An 8,093-nucleotide genomic window follows, 5' to 3' on the forward strand; every position below is an offset into this window, starting at 1 on the left:
ATTAACCAGGAAAAGAATCTGTGAAAGAAAAAATTCCATAGAAAATCAACAATCAACAATATTGATTGAAAAGAGAACATTTATGGTCATTATCATTTGTTTTTGAAGATTCAAATTCAAAAGAATTTGATTTTTTAATTATCAATAATTATCGTCATAAAAAAAAGAAAAAGAAAAGAAGGAATGAACAAGAAACCCTGATATACTTGATGATTGTTGATGATGATGAAAAAAATGAAACAACTTGTGAATCAATTCATCATAATCGTTCACATGATTGAATGATGAATTTTTTATGAACCATTTCTCAAATTATAACCATAATAACCAACACATCATCATCAAACTCAATTGATGATTATTGATCGATTGATTGAAATACATCATTTCTAGTGTCAATTTCATCGTCATAACCAACAACATCGAATGATGATGATGATGATTGCTGTTGCTTATAAAAAATTTAAAGAATCATTATTCATTCGATTATAATGATGATGATGATAATTCAAATTCATCAATGCATATAGTTTGGTCGTTATTCGTATATATATAATTCATGATTCATGAGATACGAAAATAAAAAAAAAGTAATCGAATCGATTGAAAAAAAAGAAAGATGAAAAGAGAAGAAAAAAAATGTTATTCAAACATTCTAAACATGTATCATCATTACATGTCATATATATAGAAATCAAATGAAATGAATGAAATGTACTTACTATAGTGCAGTGAAGAATCAGAATTGATGCAACAACAACAACAACAACAACAACAAAATTGGAAAAAAAAACATATGATGAACACATTTAGTTCACAAATAAAAAAAAAATGATTGTAATGAACAAATGCATGTTTTCTTTTTCTGCTACTCACATTTAAATTCAAAACTCTCTCACACAAAAACATCACGGTAGATAGATAGAAATCAAACAAAAATTATAAAGATTTTTATCATTCGAATTTTTTTTTTTGAACATCATCGACCCGGAAAAAAAACGGGAGAAAAGAAACAAATGGAATTGAACAACAACAAAATTTCATTCAATAAAATGGAAAATTTTTTTTTTATAGCAAAAAAAAAAAATTGGATACAACAACCAGAATATAAAAAAAAATTTTTATTTTGTTGACAAGAATAATATTTTCTCTCTTGACTAACATTTTGTTGTTGTTGTTGTTATTCTTTTTATCATTGACAATGATGACAAATGAACCGAATATAAAAGAATGATGATGATGATGATGATGATAAATCCAAGAATATTCTCCATCAAATCATCTAATCTTCTTTGGCAATATTTATGGAAAAAAAATTATAAAAGCAATGAATAGAATCAATGCAAATGTGGGTTTTAAACCACCACCACCATCATCATCATCATCATCATCAAAGTTAGAAAAATAAGAATATAATCAAGAATAAGGTTCCGAAAGTCTAGAGATTTTTTTTTCTCCCTTTTTTCTCATATCATACACACACATACACAGTACAAACACAGTGAGTGAAAGAGAATGGAAAAGAAAAAAAAAGTCAATTCAAGATTAAGTTTTCGTCGGAAAAATCAAATTCAATTCGATCCGAATCAATCTTGTTTTTCTGGCAACTGGTATAAAAAAAAAGAAAGAGAACATTATTGACATTCTATTCTGTCGAATTTTGAGGGACAAATTGATGAACGATTCAACAAACAAAAATAGAGAATTTTGTTTTCTTTTTTGTCAATCAACAGAATTTTCTTTCATTTTTCATTCATCTACCGTATCGTTCCCCCTCCCCAAACACCACCACTCGGTTTTCATTTTCTCTTATTCGATCTAGATTCTAGATATATTTCGGGATTAAATCAAAGTACGATTTATTATTATTATTATACAGCATACAGCATAGTTACAATCGGGATTCAATTCAACTCTCCTGTTTTTTTTTTAATTCACTTTTCGTATTTTTTTTTCTCTGACTATATTCATTGGAAAAGCTGAATAAATTCTCTGAGAATTAGATTTCTGTAGTTGACAATCATCAACGATTGTTTTTTTTTTTTTAGTTGTCCCCTTCACCTCCTCTCTTCAACCCCCTTTCTATTATTGCTTCGGGATTCTGGAAAACCTCTAACTAATCAACAACAATTTCATCATCATCGCTTCGAATTGAAATCCAGAATACGGTATTGACAGACAATAGAATACAAAACTTAATTAACAGTAATTTGAACAAAAAAAAGGCCAAATAGCCAAACATCACATTTGGTTTCCAAAACAAAAAACAAAAATTCCAAGTAAAATTGATAAAATACAAACAAAGGTAATTTATATAAATATATACTAACTAATAATGATGAAAGAAAAGTTTAAAGAAAAGAAAACTATCACAAATTCCAGCAAGTTTAAGATGAATTTTCTATGAAAAATTTTCTAGGAAACTTATTAAACACTGAGAACATTGTTCCATTATGTCTAAACATTGTCAAATGCAATGCAATCATCAACTACAAAGATAAGAATCAAATAAGAAGGATTTTGGTATTAAAAGTTTTGAAAAACATACAATTTGCACTTTTGTATGGTTGTATACAACAACAACAACAACAACAACAACAAAAGAACAAAGAATCCAGTTATGGATCAAATGAGAATTGTTACAAATTACCATCAGTTTGTAATCATCATCATCATCATCATCAAGAATTATTTAAACAAATCACATTTCATATATTATTCAATTAAACAAAATAGAAAACGATTAGATTAGATTAGATTACATTTTACAGAATCGAGAATTTTGTTGAATTCATAAAAAAAATATTGTACGCATGCGAGATTCAATATTTATTCATTTCATATCTAACGTATCAATTTAAATTCCACATTTACCAAATAATAATACAAAAATCGAATAAAATAGAAAAAAAAAATTTTGTGCAATGCTGATAATGGTGGATAATGAAAAAAAAAAAAATACTTTCATCTGATCAAATTCGTTCAAAACGAAAAAGTCCTACGCATTCATAAAGCGAATATAAAATGTGAAATAGAGAGAGAAAAAAAACAGATTAAATTCAACTCACGAACCAATATCATGATATGTGTATAACTTATAAGTATGTGTTGTATATGTTGTTGGACAAAAACAACATGGTCGAATGAATGGTGGTGTTCTTGACACATTCAAAATTCGAATTTACTCGCCGAAAAATTCTGTTTATGACCGGAAAAATAAATTCATGCCAACTCACATACACAAACACACATACACACACACATGGATCGTTGAATGTTCCAGAACAAAGAATAGCGTCAAAAAAAAAAAAAATAGACAAACATTGCATTGAAACTCATGGATGTGAAAATGTTGGAAATTCCACATCATCATCATGGTAAGTCGGTCATAAAATAAGGCTCAACTACTATCTTATTAAACTCAGAATCAAGAAGAAGTAAAAACTTTGCCATGTCACGAAATTGAAAAAAACTGACGAGAGATGAAAAAAAAAATAAATAAATAAATTTTTCAAACATGAAACAACAACAACAACAACAACAAAAAAGAATTTTTTTTTCAAATTTTCATCAAAAAATTTTGTTACCGTTTTTTTTTGTCGACGATGCTTTTTCTTTTTTTTCACATTCAATTCCGATTTCTTTTCACAGAATGTTCTCTATAATAAATCGTTATAGCCATCGAATATTGAAAACCATGGCCAAAAAAAAAACTGATCATTTGAATGATTTTTAATTAACATTTTCATTCATTCATTCATTAGCTTCTGGCAATCATTTTGTTTTGTTTTTTTTTATTGCTAAAACAAAAAGAATTACTTTTTTTTTGGAAAGAATTCTTTTTTTTAAATAATTAAATATCTTTTGTAGGATGTTATATAATTCTGGGATTCTGGTGATGAAAATAGTTACTGTAATTAAAAAAAAAGAGAAAAAAAAAATGCAAATCAAGTTTTTTTTCCACATATATATCCTACTAACGACAACAATAATGACAAATAGGCACGACAACAGCAACAAAAATATATAGAAAGAGAATTCATAGGAAACCAAAGTTCATACGGGAAAAATACATTGTTATTTTCCGGGGTTCAGTGTTTGATTCTACTGACAAAATTCACTGGGATTTTTGGAAACAAAATGAAACAAAAACACGCAAATAGAAATTGTAAATAATTATATCATCATCATCATCATTATTATCGTTTTATTCTATTTTTAACCCGATAGAAAATAAAAATTGACTAATACTACAAACTAAACTCGGTCCTTTAACAATATGTGAAAAATTGAATTGAATTGAATTGAAAAAAGATAAAAATTATTCACATTAATAATGAAAATGTTCATGCATGCAACATTCATATATATGGATTGTTTAATCTGATGGAATTTTTTTTTTACATTTTCAACTATTTTATTATTTAAAAACTAAACTTTTTCATTCCGGGACTATTAACATTGGAATTTGACAATTTTTTTCTTGATCTTGTACCAAATAAATTCTGGAATTTATATATTCTATTCTAGTGTGTGTATGTGTAAAATTGATCAACAATAATCTAATGATGATGATGATGAATTTTTGATTGGAACAGAATTCTCTCTCTCTCTCTTGTTTTCTGTTCCCGAGGTGATTAATTAGCACGAATAGTGAATGAATGAATGAAATCATCATAATCATCATCATCATTATTATTGATGTTGGCATTTTTTTTTTTTGATTTTTTTCCTACTAAATACGCATTTAGATAATAATCATTCATTCATTCGTTCATTCCGACAACTAATTATCAAAAAAAAAAAAAAAAAAAAAAAAGAATAGAATAGAAAGAATAAAGAAAAAAAATCGGATTAAAATCAAAAGAGATGCATACACATTGTATTTTGTGACTATTAAATAATCACATAGCCATCATCATTGTTATCTCATCATTAACATTATTAATAGATGTGGATAAATGATGAAGAATTGAAAAATTATGTTCATGCATTGAAAAAAAAATAAAATAAAATATTACAGAATCGATTGTATTTTGGAAACATAATTGAATGTGAATTTTGTAATTTTAATCATTTCAATGTAAAAAAGGATTAAATGCGACGGAAATTGAAAAAAAAATCATAAATGACAATTAATGAATACAGGCAGCAAATAACAAAAACAAACCAATTATGCATCAACTTAATGATGACATTAAAAAAAAGTGAAATTACATTGAATTATATAAAGCAAAACATGAAATGTTTTTCATTCGATTCAATTCATCGAATCGAATGAAATCAATTGGAATCAAAAGGAAAATTCCCAAATGCCTGATGAATGAATATTCCTTATATTGACAAACAAAGAATGAAAAACTACAACAACAACAATGCAAATACCAATACAAATAATACAACAAAATGGATACAAATTGACCTGTAGTGCAACAACAACAACAACAACGACAGCAATGATAATAACTGAATATGATCAGAAAATAATAATAAATTCTACACATTGGAATGCACACTCATAGACAAACTTGATATGAAAGACCAATTGAAAAAAAATGAATGCCGACTTTTCAAAGATGAAATATAATTGACAAATCGATATTGTGCATGTTTGTATTGTATGTATATTGTTGTAATGGCATGTTGCTGTGTAGATAGAGAAACAAAAAAAAAAGTAGGAAAAGAAAATATGAATCGATTTTTGTCAAGAATTCCTTTTCAACAATTCATGTCATCACCATAGGAAAAAAAATGAATGAATGAGAATTTATGAACACAAACAAAAATATATTGCGTGTGACCATTATGACCGTATATAGGTGTTTTTTTTATATTTTGTTTCATGTTGTGAATAAGAGAATAAATGAATAAAAATAGTTGATCGATTCCGGTTTCTATATTTTTTTTTTCTTGTTTTATTGTCAAGGTAGATTTAGTTATAACAATCAACTTTGACTTTTTTTTGTCGTTTTGTTGTTTGAATTCTTTGATCGATTGAATTCTGTTTTTTTTTCGCTTCTTCTTTTCTCTCTCTCTCTCTCTCTCGCTCTTGCGTTCATTCTTTTGCTAGGCTCTTATTCAATATTTTAATTCAATTGTGAAGCCAATCATTTTCATCATTCAATTTAATGCCACATAATTCATTATTATATGTGGATCTTGTATCTTTCTCTTTTTTTACAGTAAATATATCCACACAACAACAACAACAACAACAACGGAAATCTATTGCGTGTAGTTATTTGTCATATATATTATGTGTATATGGAATAAGCAAAAAGAAACAAAAAGGAAAAGAATTCTCGACAATTCTCGAATTTAGAACTAGAAATGGATTGATGATGATGATCATCATGATCATACGTTCCACAGGAGAAACCTATCAACAGAAATATTGTTATATAATTGTAAAGTATATTGGTACAAAGTAGGGAGACAAAAAAAGGGAGACAAAAAAAGGCTAATACTTTTAATATATAGATGTACAGAATTTGTAATAGGAATCCAGAAAAGTGTTATTTTAACAGTAAGCCAAACTATTACCCCCTATTATTATTATTATTGAACAAAACCAAGAGGAAAGTTTGATTAATCGAAAATATTATTATATACTAGGTACAAATTTATAAAATGAACAACCAAGATGAAAACATATTCATCAGTGAAGAAAGAGAGAACGAAAAACTATTTTTTCAGAATAATGATGATGGATTCACAAGAAAATATTCTTACTAATGTGTGTGCGTGTGTGTGTGTGTGTTATATAATCAATGACAAATTGTTTGTGTGTGTGTGTGTGCGTGTGTTTTTGATGGCTGGAGAGAAAAAAAAACCATCATTCTATCGAATCAAACTATACCATGAACCAATTGCTTATGTTTTTGTAATTATCGGTATATCATCATATATACATTATAATAAAATGTTAACTGTATGGATTGTTAATCCAAACAAACAAATAAACAGAAAATAATTCTACATAATTCTTAAAAAAAAAAAATAAATTTCGATTATCTAGATTATTATTATTAGCATTAATAATAACATTTCAAATGAAAGTTTAACTTACATCGGTTATTTTTGTTGTTGAATTCGAAACTATATGGGTTTTGTTTTTGTTTTTGTTGCTGTTGTTGCCGTTTTTGTTGTTGTTGTTGTTGTTGTTGGTCACAATTCATGATCATTATTCTTTAAAAGTGTGTATGTGTGTGGGATGGGGGATGATAAAGCAGATTTTTTTTTCAATTTGATCTAGTTATACATTGTTGATAAATAATATTTGTTTTTATGAGTGAAAAAGTCTGGTGTGTGTGTGTGTGTGTGTGTATGTGTGTTAATTAGATGAAAATAGTTCATTTTTTCACCATCATCATCATCATGTTCCATGAACTTTTACATTTATATATTAACGATTAATTGTGTATTGGTAGTCTTCGAATTGTATATTGGTGGATTCAATTATTTGATTATCATCTCATATGAGGACAATAATGTTACTATATAGTATTTGAAACTAATTTGAATGGAAGAAAAGTTCATCAGCACTGAACATACACACATAAACACAAACACTTCGATAACACTGATTTTTTTCTCACTCAATCAAAATCAATCAAATTGAAAATGATGATGAAACAGGAAACATGAAACAAAATAATTATTAAAAAAAAATCACTGTCCATTTGATAGTTTGTCACAAAAGATAACATTTATGATGATCATCATTGATTTAGAAAGAAAAACATTTAAATGTCTGATCATTGAATCAATGATAAATGATTTTTAATGATAATCAAGATCAAAGATAATTATTATCATCATCATCATCAGATTGATGTCATCATCATCAACAACAAAATATATTTTCGAACATTCGAATGTTTTTTTTTTTCGTTTCGAATCTATTTCAATCTAAACACGCTCAATAATGTTAAAATAGACCTTTTTTTTATTTTCATTCTTAAACATTCGATTTCTGTGAAAGGAAATTCTTTCACATCATTTCACATCATCATTCATCTTAAAACTACACAAGTTCCATCATGGAATAAGAATCCACTTATTGATAATAATAAATAGCATTAAGTGGATTC

The sequence above is a fragment of the Dermatophagoides farinae genome, chromosome 9 (genome assembly GCF_024713945.1).
Source record: "Dermatophagoides farinae isolate YC_2012a chromosome 9, ASM2471394v1, whole genome shotgun sequence".
Lineage (NCBI taxonomy): Eukaryota > Metazoa > Arthropoda > Arachnida > Sarcoptiformes > Pyroglyphidae > Dermatophagoides > Dermatophagoides farinae.